Raw genomic sequence first — 14,933 nt, 5'->3', positions numbered from 1 at the left:
ACCTTGCAGGATGCCAAAGAGTATCACAAATTGAAAGCCGAGGTTCTAGCACGTTTGGGGGTGACACTGACTGTTAGGGCACAGCGAGTTCACTCCTGGGCTTATCACCGGGACAAACCGCCTCGCTCCCAAATGTTTGACCTGTTGCACCTGGTCCAGAAATGGCTGCAGCCAGAGTCCCCTACGTCTGCACAGATGGTAGAACGAGTGATGATGGATCGGTTTGTGCATTCCCTCCCGAGGTCCATACAGACTTGGGTTGCCCAGGGTGATCCCCAGAATGCCGACGAACTGATCGGACTGGTCGAGAGATACCAAGGGTTGGAAGGCTCCTCCGGGAGACAACCCATGCCTTACTGGGGGTCCCAGAAGGGAGCGGAGTCTCAAAAAGGGGTGGTGCGTCCAAGGTCACAAAGGGTGGGGGAGGTGGTGCCCAAGGTCCCTACGGGTGATATTATTTGTTGGAGGTGCCACGGGCCAGGACATATACCTGCCCGTGGAACCTGCAGCGTGGGACGCCGTTGTTCATACTGTGCGTATCCAGCCTGCAGTGAGAACTCTCCGCCCAACGAGGGACCTCAAGCGTGTCCCGTAAAGGTGAACGGTCGAGCAGTAACGGCACTGTTAGACTCGGGGAGCCTAGTGACCCTGGTGAGGGCCACTTTTCCTCTCCACCTGCTCCCGGGAAAGAAGGTCGGAGTGCGGTGCATCCATGGTGATGCAAAGGACTACCCTGTGGCCAGGGTGGACATTGAAACAGCATGTGGCACTGAGTCCCACATAGTCGGCGTCGTGCAGGACTTGTTGCACCCTATAATTATTGGCCGGGATTTCTGTTTGTTTTGGGATTTGTGGGGAAAAGGTTCTGAGCTCCCTAGCAAGAGGAGGGAACCAGTGAACCCTGGAAGGGTGTCATCACACCCAGAGACAGACGGGTTTCCTTTTTGTGTGCTGTTTGGGGATGAGGAGGAAGTGTCCCCTGCATCTGACACTATGGAGTTAGAGGTAACCGGTGAAAATTTTGGGACTGCCCAACATAGGGACCCCACTCTGAGGGAAGCCTTTAATAATGTCACAGTTATTGACTGGGTGGTACAGGAGCCGGGGGCAGACACAAGGTTTCCCCATTTTCTGATGAGTGGGGAGTTGTTGTACCGGGTCATGAAAATAAGGGAGGAGTTGGTAGAGCAGTTGGTAGTGCCGGGTCCATATAGACGGAAGGTGTTGGACATGGCCCATTCACACATCTTGGGTGGACACCTAGGGGTGGAAAAAATGCAGGAACGGGTTGTGCAGAGATTCTATTGGCCTGGGTGTCACCGAGAAATAGTGAACTATTGCAGGTCCTGCCCTACATGTCAGCTAACTGCTCCCACTCCTCATTTCCGGAACCCCCTTGTGCCACTGACCATTATTGAGGTACCGTTCAAGAGAATTGCCATGGACTTGGTTGGTCCCTTAGTTAAATCAGCCCGGGGCCATCAGTATATATTAGTCATCCTGGACTATGCCACACGCTATCCTGAGGCAATTCCTTTGAGAAATTCTTCCTCGAAGAGTATAGCCCGCGAGTTGGTCCATGTCTTTTCCCGGTCAGGTCTGCCGAAGGAGATCCTGACTGACCAGGGGACACCTTTCATGAGCAAGGTGATGAGGGAGTTATGCAAAGCCCTGAAAATCTCCCAGTTGAGGACCTCGGTGTACCATCCCCAGTCAGATGGTCTTGTTGAGAGATTTAACAAGACACTGAAGAGCATGCTGAGAAAAGCTATAGAGAAAGACGGTAGAGACTGGGATTGTCTCTTACCCTATCTGATGTTTTCCATTCGTGAAGTTCCACAGGCCTCCACAGGGTTCTCACCGTTTGAGCTTCTATATGGCCGACATCCGCGAGGACTCCTGGATGTAGCCAAGGAAACCTGGGAAGCCGAAGCCACGCCCCACAGAAGCGTCATGGAGCATGTGGCCCTGATGCAGCAGAGGATTGCAAAGGTGATGCCTATCGTGAAAGAACACCTCCTCCAGGCACAAAAAGCTCAGGCCAGAATCTACAACCGGTCTGCAAGAGTGAGGCAGTTCAATCCGGGAGACCGAGTTCTTGTGTTAGTTCCGACAGTGGAAAGCAAGTTCTTGGCCAAATGGCAAGGGCCATATGAGGTTGTCGAGAAACTTGGTGAATTAAATTATAAAATTTACCAACCAGGAAGATGGAAACCATTCCAAGTATACCATGTCAACCTCATCAAGCCGTGGCAAGATAGAGAGCCGACAGTAACTCCATCGTTGTTAAGCAACCCAGAAGGTGAGGTTGGAGCGGTTACTATAGCGGAGACGCTATCGAAGACCCAGAAACAACAGTGCCGGGAGTTACTCCAGAAAAACAAGGACCTGTTTTCAGAGTTGCCAGGACACACGAAGGTCATAGCGCACGAGGTCCTAACAGAGCCACATGTGCGGGTGAACGTGAAGCCCTATCGTATTCCTGAGGCTCGTCGAGAAGTTATCTCCAAGGAAGTGGAGCGTATGTTGAAGCTTGGAGTCATTGAGGAATCCAAGAGCGGTTGGTCGAGCCCAATTGTCCTGGTCCCAAAACCTGATGGAGAGTGGAGGTTTTGCAACGTCTATCGGAAGTTGAATGAGGTCTCCAAGTTTGACGCTTATCCCATGCCCCGCGTTGATGAGCTCATCGAAAGGCTTGGACCTGCCAGGTACATAACCACCTTGGATTTGACGAAGGGGTATTGGCAGATCCCCATGGCACAGGAAGCCAAGGAGAAGACGGCGTTTTCTACACCAGATGGATGTTTCCAGTATGTCCGGATGCCATTTGGCCTACAGGGAGCTCCGGCAACCTTCCAGAGGGCTATGGATAGAATCCTTGCACCCCATAAGGCATACGCTGCTGCGTACCTGGATGATATCGTCATCTTTAGCCCGGACTGGGAGAGTCATCTGGAAAAGGTCCAAGCGGTGTTTGATGCTATAAGAGAGGCCGGATTTACAATAAACCCGAAGAAGTGTGCCTTGGGTAAAGAAGAAGCTAAGTACCTTGGATACATAGTGGGTCGTGGAGAAATAAAACCCCAAATCAGTAAAGTGGAGGCAATTCAAACATGGCCAAAACCAGTTTCCAAGAAGCAAGTTAAAGCCTTCCTGGGAATCGTGGGATATTACAGGAGGTTCATCCCAAACTTCGCCACGATGGCTGCGCCTCTGACTGACCTGCTAAAAGGGACAAAATCAGTAATGGTTAAGTGGTCCGAAGAAACAGAGTCAGCCTTCCAAGGAATGAAAGAGGCTTTGTGTAAGCAACCCGTTCTGATGGCCCCAAACTTCAAAAAAGAGTTTATTCTTCAGACAGATGCCTCAGATGTCGGGGTGGGAGCAGTCCTTTCCCAAGAGCTACATGGGGAGGAGCATCCTGTCCTCTATCTGAGTAGGAAGTTGTCCTCATCTGAAAGGAACTACTCAGTCGTTGAGAAGGAGTGCTTGGCCATAAAATGGGCGGTGGACACATTACGGTACTATCTGCTGGGACGTAAATTTAGATTGATATCCGACCATGCCCCACTTAGGTGGATGAGGGAAACGAAGGGTAGAAATGCTAGGGTCACCCGTTGGTTCTTAGCCCTGCAGGACTTCTGTTTCCATGTGGAACATAGGGCCGGAAAGCTGCACGGTAATGCTGATGCCCTGTCAAGAATCCCTTGTCTAGTGGGGGAAAGTGCCAAGCCCCACGGCTTTAGGCAGAGGGGGGAGGTATGTAGCGTGGCTAAAGGGTGTCTAATCGACGGGAGATATGTGTCGCATAGATGGCTTGCCGCTGTGATGTAACCATGGCTACCTATATGTCTGTCAGGACCTGTGGTGATGTCAGACCACATGGCTAATCATGTGATGGGTTACTGGGTGTGGTTAGCTCTATATGGGACAGGCTGATGCTTAACGCTGGAGATATGTGTGGAGCTGCTAGCCTGCAGAGTGTGTTAAAGTTCCAGGTCTGAGCCTGAAAGACTGGACACTTTGTTTTTCCTTTTCCTGAACTAAAGGCTATTTGTTTGCTGTTATTTTGCCACGTGGTTTATGATGTAATAAACCTATGAACTTTTAAAGGAACGTGCCTCCTGAAGTGTCAGCCATCGCACCTGAGTGAGTGAAATCCCTACAATATATATAGATATACTAGATGGTGGCCCGATTCTAACGCATCGGGTATTCTAGAATATGCATGTCCATGTAGTATATTGCCCAGTCACGTAGTATATTGCACAGCCCACGTAGTATATTGCCCAGTAATGTAGTATATTGCCCAGTCACGTAGTATATTGCCCAGTCATGTAGTATATTGCCCAGTCACGTAGTATATTGCCCAGCCACGTAGTATGTTGCCCAGTCACGTAGTATATTGCCCAGTCACGTAGTATATTGCCCAGCCACATAGTATATTGCCCAGTAACGTAGTATATTGCCCAGTAATGTAGTATATTGCCCAGTCACGTAGTATGTTGCCCAGTCACGTAGTATATTGCCAAGCCACGTAGTATATTGCCCAGTCACGTAGTATATTGCCCAGTCACGTAGTATATTGCCCAACCACGTAGTATGTTGCCCAGTCACGTAATATATTGCCCCAGCCACATACGTAGCATATTGCCCAGCCACATACGTAGTATATTGCCCAGCCATGTAGTATATTGCACAGCGACGGAGTATACAGCACAGAGCGACGTAGTATACAGACTTAAAATAAAAAATAAACATATACTCACCTTCCGTAGGCCCGTTGAAGTCCTGGCCCTTTGTGCGGTGCACACGGCAGCTTCCGGTCCCAGGGTTGGTATGAGTGCAGGACCTCTGATGACGTCACGGTCACATGACCGTGATGACATCGCGGTCACATGACCGTGACGTCATGGCAGGTCCTTCTCGCATACCATCCTTGGCACCGGAACCTGCCGCTTGCATGGAGCGGTCATCGGAGCGTCGCAAGGAGCGGGAAAGGCGGCGGAAGGTGAGTATATAATGATGTTTTTTTATTTTTTTTATTTTTAACATATCTTTTTACTATTGATGCTGCATAGGCTGCATCAATAGTAAAAACTTGGTCACACAGGGTTAATAGCGGCAGTAACGGAGTGAGTTACCCGCGGCATAATGCGGTCCGTTACCGCTGGCATTAACCCTGTGTGAGCGGTGACTGGAGGGGAGTATGGAGCGGGCACTGACTGCAGGGGAGTAGGGAGGGACTAATCAGACTGTGGCCGTCGCTGATTGGTCGCGGCAGCCATGACAGGCAGCTGGCGAGACCAATCAGCAACTTGGATTCCATGACAGACAGAGGCCGCGACCAATGAATATCCGTGACAGACAGACAGAAAGACTGACAGACAGAAGGACAGACAGAAAGACGGAAGTGACCCTTAGACAATTATATAGTAGATATCTACTGTATATATATATATATATATATATATATATATATATATACAATCACCGGCCACTTTATTAGGTACACCTGTCCAACTTCTTGTTAACACTTAATTTCTAATCAGCCAATCACATGGCGGCAACTCAGTGCATTTAGGCATGTAGACATGGTCAAGACAATCTCCTGCAGTTCAAACCGAGCATCAGTATGGGGAAGAAAGGTGATTTGAGTGCCTTTGAACGTGGCATGGTTGTTGGTGCCAGAAGGGCTGGTCTGAGTATTTCAGAAACTGCTGATCTACTGGGATTTTCACGCACAACCATCTCTAGGGTTTACAGAGAATGGTCCGAAAAAGAAAAAAAATCCAGTGAGCGGCAGTTCTGTGGGCGGAAATGCCTTGTTGATGCCAGAGGTCAGAGGAGAATGGGCAGACTGGTTCGAGCTGATAGAAAGGCAACAGTGACTCAAATCGCCACCCGTTACAACCAAGGTAGGCCTAAGAGCATCTCTGAACGCACAGTGCGTCGAACTTTGAGGCAGATGGGCTACAGCAGCAGAAGACCACACCGGGTACCACTCCTTTCAGCTAAGAACAGGAAACTGAGGCTACAATTTGTACAAACTCATCGAAATTGGACAGTAGAAGATTGGAAAAACGTTGCTTGGTCTGATGAGTCTCGATTTCTGCTGCGACATTCGGATGGTAGGGTCAGAATTTGGCGTAAACAACATGAAAGCATGGATCCATCCTGCCTTGTATGGAGCATCTTTGGGATGTGCAGCCGACAAATCTGCGGCAACTGTGTGATGCCATCATGTCAATATGGACCAAAATCTCTGAGGAATGCTTCCAGCACCTTGTTGAATCTATGCCACGATTCACGAAGAATTGAGGCAGTTCTGAAGGCAAAAGGGGGTCCAACCCGTTACTAGCATGGTGTACCTAATAAAGTGGCCGGTGAGTGTATATAGATATATAATAATAATTGTATTTATATGGCGCCAACATATTCCACATCGCATTACAAATTATAGAGGGGACTTGTACAGACAATAGACATTACAGCATCACAATAAACACAGATCAAAACAAATTCCAAGAGGAGTGAGGGCCCTGCTCGCAAGCTTATAATCTATGAGGAAAAAAGGGAGACACGAGAGGTGGATGGTAACAATTGCTTTAGTTATTTGGACCAGCCATAGTGTAAGGCTCGGGTGTTCATGTAAAGCTGCATGAACCAGTTAACAGCCTAAGTATGTAACAGTACAGACACAGAGGGCTATTAACTGTATAAGGTGTATGAGAACATGATGCGAGGAACCTGATTATGGTTGAAGTTCTGTGAATGGGCCACACAGGGATAATTAGGTTAATGCGTTGAGGCGGTAGGCCAGTCTGAACAAATGCATTTTTAGGGCACGCTTAAAACTGTGGGGATTGGGGATAATCGTATGAACCTGGGTAGTGTATTCCAAAGAATCGGCGCAGCACGTGTAAAGTCTTGGAGATGGGAGTGGGAGGTTCTGATTATTATATATATATATATATATATATATTGCGTGTCTTTGGTTTTATATTGACCTTTTCAATTGGTAGAATACATGTTATCACGTTATGTTTTAAATTACCAGTCTATGCTGTACCTGTATCTTAGTTCCTTTGAGAAATATTCTTTTTGGTTTCCACATAGAAAGCTGACTATGCTTTAGCATTAGCTTGGGATTTTAGCATTTTGTCTGTTAACTTGCAAAGTGAAAGTGAAACTGTGCTCCAGCTACACACACAGTGAACAGGAACTTCCTGTTTTTTGGTGGGGTTTTTTTTACCAGTGCTGTACTAGAACTATAACACTATTGCTGGAGACAGAAACTCATCCACTATTAGGCTATGTGCACATGTTGCGGATTGGGGTGCAGAGTTTTCCGCACAAAATCTGCATCTCCTGGCAGAAAACGCAGGTGCGGAATTGACGCGGATTTTGTGCATTTTTGTTGCGGAATTGATGCTGATTTTGTGCGGATCTTCTGCGTTTTTTACCTCTGCGGATTTCTATAATGGAAGGGGTCAGAAACGCTGTAGTTCCGCACAAAAGAAGTAGCATGCTACTTCTTTTGATCCGCAGCGGATTTCATGCTGATTTTTCTGCACCATTAGCACAGCCTTTTTTTTTTCTATTGATTTACATTGTACTGTAAATCACATTGCGGAACTGCAGCGTTTCTGCACGGAAAAATCCGCTGCAGATCCACACTAAATCCGCATAGTGTGCACACAGCCTTAGACAATAGTAAATAGTAGTTTTTGCAATAAATACAATAATAAGCATTTTTCCAACAATAATGCTCAGCATAATTGAGTACATCCAAACAGATTTGTCAGAAAATCTTTCATTTCTTTTCAGTATCACCTTTTTCTAAGTAATGTCATACTGAAAAATATTCCCTCAAATATGGGGCATTGATTACAAACCAGATTTGTTATTTTGCACATCCAAAAAAGTAATTTTCCTAACAAATTAATTTAAGAGTGTTTTGCAATAATGAGTACACCCCATTGAAAGTCTTAGGAGCAAAGCTAAAGATTAGACTACAAAATTCTAATTTGCAAGAATTTAATCACAGATAAGTCTAATTATTCATTAAACAGGTGTTCAGCAGACAGTGGAATATAAAAAGATGTTAGTTAGCAAAGAAAATCCCTTCCTATTTCATGCTGTCAGCAATGGCACCACATGGAAGAGAAATGTCACGAGACCTAAGAAAGAAAATAATTTTGCTACACAGCAAAGGGGAAAGATACAAGACGGTCAGCACAGCTTTACAGAATACTTTAGAAAAAGTGATACAAAAATGTGACAAAGATAGTGCAACCATCTCACATAGATGTCAAGGCCGATCACAGACATTGCCACTTATGAAGGAGCGTCAAAAGAAGTAGAAAGCCATACCACGGTGAGGGTTTCCTATTACACAATATGGCGTACCCTGCAAAAGAAAGGCATGCATGCATCCATGAAGAAAATCTCTCCTAAAGCTAATGTGCAAAAAGCCCACCTAGAATTTTCTAGGGCTTATACCAAAAAAATATGAAGATTCCTGGGAATCTATACTCTGGAGAGATGAGACCAAGATACCTGTCTTGGAAATGATGGCTTCAAAACTGTATGGTGAAGAGTACAAAAAAAAATGCATGGTGCATACAGTGAGAGATGGTGGTGACAGTGTCCATATGTGAGGCTGCATGAGCTGCTTGCGTCAGGGAAATACATGTCATTGATTATATCATGAATGCATGAAGCTGTCGTAATGACTCCGTGTCATTGTTTTTCAACAAGACAATGCTCCACAGCACACATTTAAGGCAAGCAGGGCCGGACTGGGACTAAAATTCAGCCCTGGCATTTGAAGTTACACAGGCCCACTTGTCACATGGTGACTGTATAATATCTTTGTACACTTGTAGGCAGGGCCGGTTTTAGGCAAAGTGGGGCCCTAGGCAAAGTTTAAAATGGGTCCCCAAATGCTAACATATTGCACATCACACAGAAGCCTTTCTGTTGTATTTACGTGCGCTGAGTTCAGGCCGCTAAACGAGTTTGATCGACAATACTGAAGTTGTTCAACGCTTGTTTCCCGGCCTCTTTCCACCAGCTGAGGAATAATGATGGGACAGAACGATCACTAATAGATCACTAACAGATCACCATACAGTATCATGTTTTCAGCAGCACATCTACAGTTTACACTGGCAATGTGCTGCTGACAACAAGGCTTTTTGTTCCAGCAAAAACAATCCGAATATGCAGCATTTTACTTGTTTAGTTAAATACACCCCATAGTCCTCCATATATTATAATGTGCTCCATAGTCCTCCATATAGTATAATACACTCCCTATAGTCCTCCATATATTAAAATACACTGCTCAGTCCTCCACATTGTATAATACACTCCTCATAGTCCTCCATATAGCATAATACAATCCTCATAGTCCTCCATATAGCATAATACAATCCTCATAGTGCTCCATATAGTATAATGCACCGCCACAGTCATCCATGTAGTACAATTCACTTCCCATAGTATAATGCACCCCATAGTTCTTCATATAGTATAACGTATTCCCCATAGTCCTCGATACAGTATAATGCAGCCCACATATAGTATAATGCAGCCACCCCAGAGTATAATGCAGCCACCCCAGAGTATAATGCAGCCACCCCAGAGTATAATGCAGCCACCCCAGAGTATAATGCAGCCACCCCACAGAGTATAATGCAGCCACCCCAGAGTATGTAACCCCCATAGAATATAATACAGCCCACCTCCCCATAATATATAATGTAGCCCCCCATAGAATATAATGCAGCCCCCCATAGTATATAACGCAGCCTCCCCCATAGAATATAATATACTCCCCATAGTATATAGCAAAGTCCGCATATTATATAGCACAAACCGCATAGTATACAGCACAGCCTGCATACTATAGCACAGCTCGCGTAGTAGATAACACAGCCCACACAGCAGTATTCAGCACAGACCACACAGTAGTATACAGCACAGCCCACGTAGAAGTATACAGCACAGTCCACACAGTAGTATACAGCACAGCCCACAGAGTAATATATACAGCACAGCCCACAGAGTAATATATACAGCACAGCCCACAAAGTAATATATACAGCACAGCCCACAAAGTAATATATACAGCACAGCCCACAGAGAACTATATACAGCACAGCCCACAGAGAACTATATACAGCACAGCCCACAGAGAACTATATACAGCACAGCCCACAGAGAACTATATAAAGCACAGCCCAGAGTACTATATAAAGCACAGCCCAGAGTACTATATACAGCACAGCCCAGAGAGTACTATATACAGCACAGCCCAGAGAGTACTATATACAGCACAGCCCACAGAGTACTATATACAGCACAGCCCACAGAGTACTATATACAGCACAGCCCACAGAGTACTATACACAGCACAGCCCACAGAGTACTATATACAGCACAGCCCACAGAGTACTATATACAGCACAGCCCACAGAGTACTATATACAGCACAGCCCACAGAGTACTATATACAGCACAGCCCACAGAGAACTATATACAGCACACAGTAGTATACAGCACAGAGCACAGCCCACAGAGAACTATATACAGCCCACAGTGGTATACAGCACAGAGCACAGCCCACAGAGAACTATATACAGCCCACAGTAGTATACAGCACAGAGCACAGCCCACAGAGAACTATATACAGCACAGAGCACAGCCCACAGAGAACTATATACAGCCCACAGTAGCATACAGCACAGAGCACAGCCCACAGATAACTATATACAGCCCACAGTAGTATACAGCACAGAGCACAGCCCACAGAGTACTATATACAGCCCACAGTAGTATACAGCACAGAGCACAGCCCAGAGAACTATATATAGCACACAGTAGTATACAGCACAGAGCACAGCCCACAGAGAACTATATACAGCCCACAGTAGTATACAGCACAGAGCACAGCCCACAGAGAGCTATATACAGCCCACAGTAGTATACAGCACAGAGCACAGCCCACAGAGAGCTATATACAGCCCACAGCAGTATACAGCACAGAGCACAGCCCAGAGTACTATATACAGCCCACAGTAGTATACAGCACAGAGCACAGCCCACAGAGTACTATATACAGCCCACAGTAGTATACAGCACAGAGCACAGCCCACAGAGAACTATATACAGCCCACAGTAGTATACAGCACAGAGCACAGCCCACAGAGAGCTATATACAGCCCACAGCAGTATACAGCACAGAGCACAGCCCACAGAGAACTATATACAGACCACAGTAGTATACAGCACAGAGCACAGCCCACAGAGAACTATATACAGCCCACAGTAGTATACAGCACAGAGCACAGCCCACAGAGAACTATATACAGCCCACAGCAGTATACAGCACAGAGCACAGCCCACAGAGAACTATATACAGCCCACAGCAGTATACAGCACAGAGCACAGCCCACAGAGAACTATATACAGCCCACAGTAGTATACAGCACAGAGCACAGCCCACAGAGTACTATATATAGCACACAGCCCACGGTAGTATACAGCACAGAGCACAGCCCACAGAGTACTATATACAGCCCACAGAGTACTATATATAGCACAGAGCACACAGTAGTATACAGCACAGAGCACAGCCCACAGAGAGCTATATACAGCCCACAGTAGTATACAGCACAGAGCACAGCCCACAGAGAGCTATATACAGCCCACAGCAGTATACAGCACAGAGAACAGCCCACAGAGAACTATATACAGCCCACAGTAGTATACAGCACAGAGCACAGCCCACAGAGTACTATATATAGCACACAGCCCACGGTAGTATACAGCACAGAGCACAGCCCACAGAGTACTATATATAGCACAGAGCACACAGTAGTATACAGCACAGAGCACAGCCCACAGAGAGCTATATACAGCCCACAGCAGTATACAGCACAGCCCACAGAGAGCTATATACAGCCCACAGTAGTATACAGCACAGAGCACAGCCCACAGAGAGCTATATACAGCCCACAGCAGTATACAGCACAGAGCACAGCCCACAGAGAACTATATACAGCCCACAGCAGTATACAGCACAGCCCACAGAGAGCTATATACAGCCCACAGTAGTATACAACACAGAGCACAGCCCACAGAGAGCTATATACAGCCCACAGCAGTATACAGCACAGAGCACAGCCCACAGAGAACTATATACAGCCCACAGCAGTATACAGCACAGAGCACAGCCCACAGAGAACTATATACAGCCCACAGTAGTATACAGCACAGAGCACAGCCCACAGAGTACTATATATAGCACACAGCCCACGGTAGTATACAGCACAGAGCACAGCCCACAGAGAACTATATACAGCCCACATCTCTTCTCTTCCTCCCCTCCCCTCCTCCGAGAATGGCCCCACAGTCCAGAAAAAAAAAAAAACTCTCCTCACCTCTCCTCGTGCCCAGCGTTGCTTCCTGGTTCCTGCTCCTGTCTCAGCAGCTGCAGTCTGCCCGGGACACAGCGGGTGCGCGATGATATGACATCATCGCGCACCCGCAGTGTCAGAGGCAGAGCGGGGAATGATGGGAGAGGAGCGTCTGTGGACGCTCTCTCCTCCATCATTGCATTCAACTGTACCGGCGTCTATACGCCGGTATAGTTGAATGCGACGGCGGGGGCGGCGGATTGAGCGGCCCACCACTGGCACCGGCCCTTCTGGCATTTGCCAGAAGTGCCCTATGGCCAGTCCGGCCCTGAAGGCAAGTGTTGCATTTCAGAAGAATAACAGGGTGAAAATGATTCAGTGACCAAGTGTCTCCTGATATGAACAAACCAAACACCTATGGGGAATTCTGCAGAGACAACTTGAGCATCAGTCTCAATCGAGCATCCACGCTCTGAAAGAGCTCATTCTTGAAGAATGGAAAAAAGATAGATGCTGCAATTAATGATGGGCGAAACCAATCAGTAAAGTTCAGGATCCGTACCAAGCACTTACTGTTTGGACACTGACCCCAAAGATGGTCTTCTCCAGGAAGTCCATGTAACTGTTCAGGTTCAGCTCCCTGAACATTGGGTGTTTCCCATGCTGTCATCTGCATGACAGAGCAAGAAACACTAGCAGCTGTGACTGGTGGTGAAAAGTTTACCTCCAGTCAGAAAGGCGACGGCTGATGGGAGTACTATTCCCATCAGCCCATGTCTGCTGTCGCTAACACCAGTGAGAGCAGGTGCCACTGAGGGGGGTATTCATCAGCTGGTGCATGCAGTATAAATAAATAAATTTAAAAAATGATGTGGGGTCTGTTCTATTTTTGATAACCAGCTTGGCAAAACTGACAGCTAACAGCACACACTGACAGAGAGTTCTCACACAACTGAGTCGTAATTGAGTCACCAGAGTTCAGCAATGAACTCCGGTGAACTCTCTCACTGCGGTAGCGCAGCGTCAGATATTGACAGGAGCAATTACGCTCCTGTCAGTGTGTATCGGCTGACGGGGAGAGCGGTTACTAATGTGACTGTTCTCCAAATCATCTGAATCGTCGTGGGACAGTATTTTGGTTTGCTGCACTTCGGACAGTTGAGGAATATGGTTGTTTATTATTTTTCTTTTTTTATAAGGGACATTGGTGGATTAGGTGTAAGGTGAATATTTTTCTTGTTTATTATTTGTTGTTTTTTACAGGTGACAATGGCTTCAAAGGAATAATAGTAAGGTAAGTATAACTTTGTTATTTTTAAATAAGTTTTTAAAACAGGGTGTGGATTTTTATTTCAAATAAAGGATTTTATTCTGGGTGTTTTTTATTTACAATATGTCTATGGGGATAGGCACTTCTCCATTACTAGTCTGTGGGCTTGATGTCACTTGACAATACAAAGGTGACATCAACCCCACAAATATTAACCCCACTGGCTACCACCACAGGGCAAGTGGGAAGAGCCAGGCAAAGCCCCAGAATATCTAATAACTGTGCCTTTTCTGAGTCGGCTGCGGGTTGCTATTTTTAAACTGGGGGGGGCAAAATCCATGTCCCCTTACCAGCCTGAGACTACCAGCTGTCAGCTTTAGCCCACACTGCTTTTTAAAATTATTTATTTAAATAATTTAAAAAAAACTGTGTGGGGACCACTTTATTCTTGATAACCAGCCATACAGCTAACAGTTTTGCCATGCTGGTTACCAAGAATAGAACAGACCTCACGTGATTTAAAAAAAAATCTATTAATAGCGCAGGTACCAGCTGATGAATACTCCCGTCAGTGGCGCCTGCTCTTGCTATTACTAGTCACATAAGAAACCTATAAAGGGTCATCTACTTGATCTGTTTTATCTGTTTTTATAAATGTTTACTGTTGTAATAAAAATGTGTGTTTTATAATGGTTTGCGGGAGTATTTTTGTAGGCTCTATATAGCCACATAAGGCATAGGCTGATGGGAGTAGTACTCACATTAGCTGACGCCTCTGTGACCGGAGGTAAACTTTTACCGCCAGTCACAGCTGCTGGCTCCCACTGTCATCAGACAGTGTGAAAACCGCAGCTCTCTGAACGCCGGTAATAATCTTACCAATGATCAGAGGCAGTGTTTGTCGCTCTGTCATGCAGATTACAGTGTGGCAAACAATGTTTGGGCCCCCCAGGTTTAGGTACTGTTCTGGTACCTGTTCTTAACTTTTTTTTAAATGTTAGGCCCAACCCGCCAACCCGAACATCCAGGGTCCGCCCATCCCTAGCTGCAATATGCCGTCAACTTGTTCATTACATGCCTAGAAGACTTGGGGTTGTCCTTAAAAATCATGAAGGTCATGCAAAATACCAGATGTAGTAGTTTTTGATGTGAGGTGCACTTATTTTTGCAGCAACTAATTTGAGTAAAACTGAAAATGTCATGAAAGTTACATTGTTTCTCTTACTTTCCTGTTA

This window comes from Ranitomeya variabilis, chromosome 6, assembly GCF_051348905.1.
Source record: "Ranitomeya variabilis isolate aRanVar5 chromosome 6, aRanVar5.hap1, whole genome shotgun sequence".
NCBI lineage: Eukaryota > Metazoa > Chordata > Amphibia > Anura > Dendrobatidae > Ranitomeya > Ranitomeya variabilis.
Note: the sequence above shows the minus strand (reverse complement) of the source record.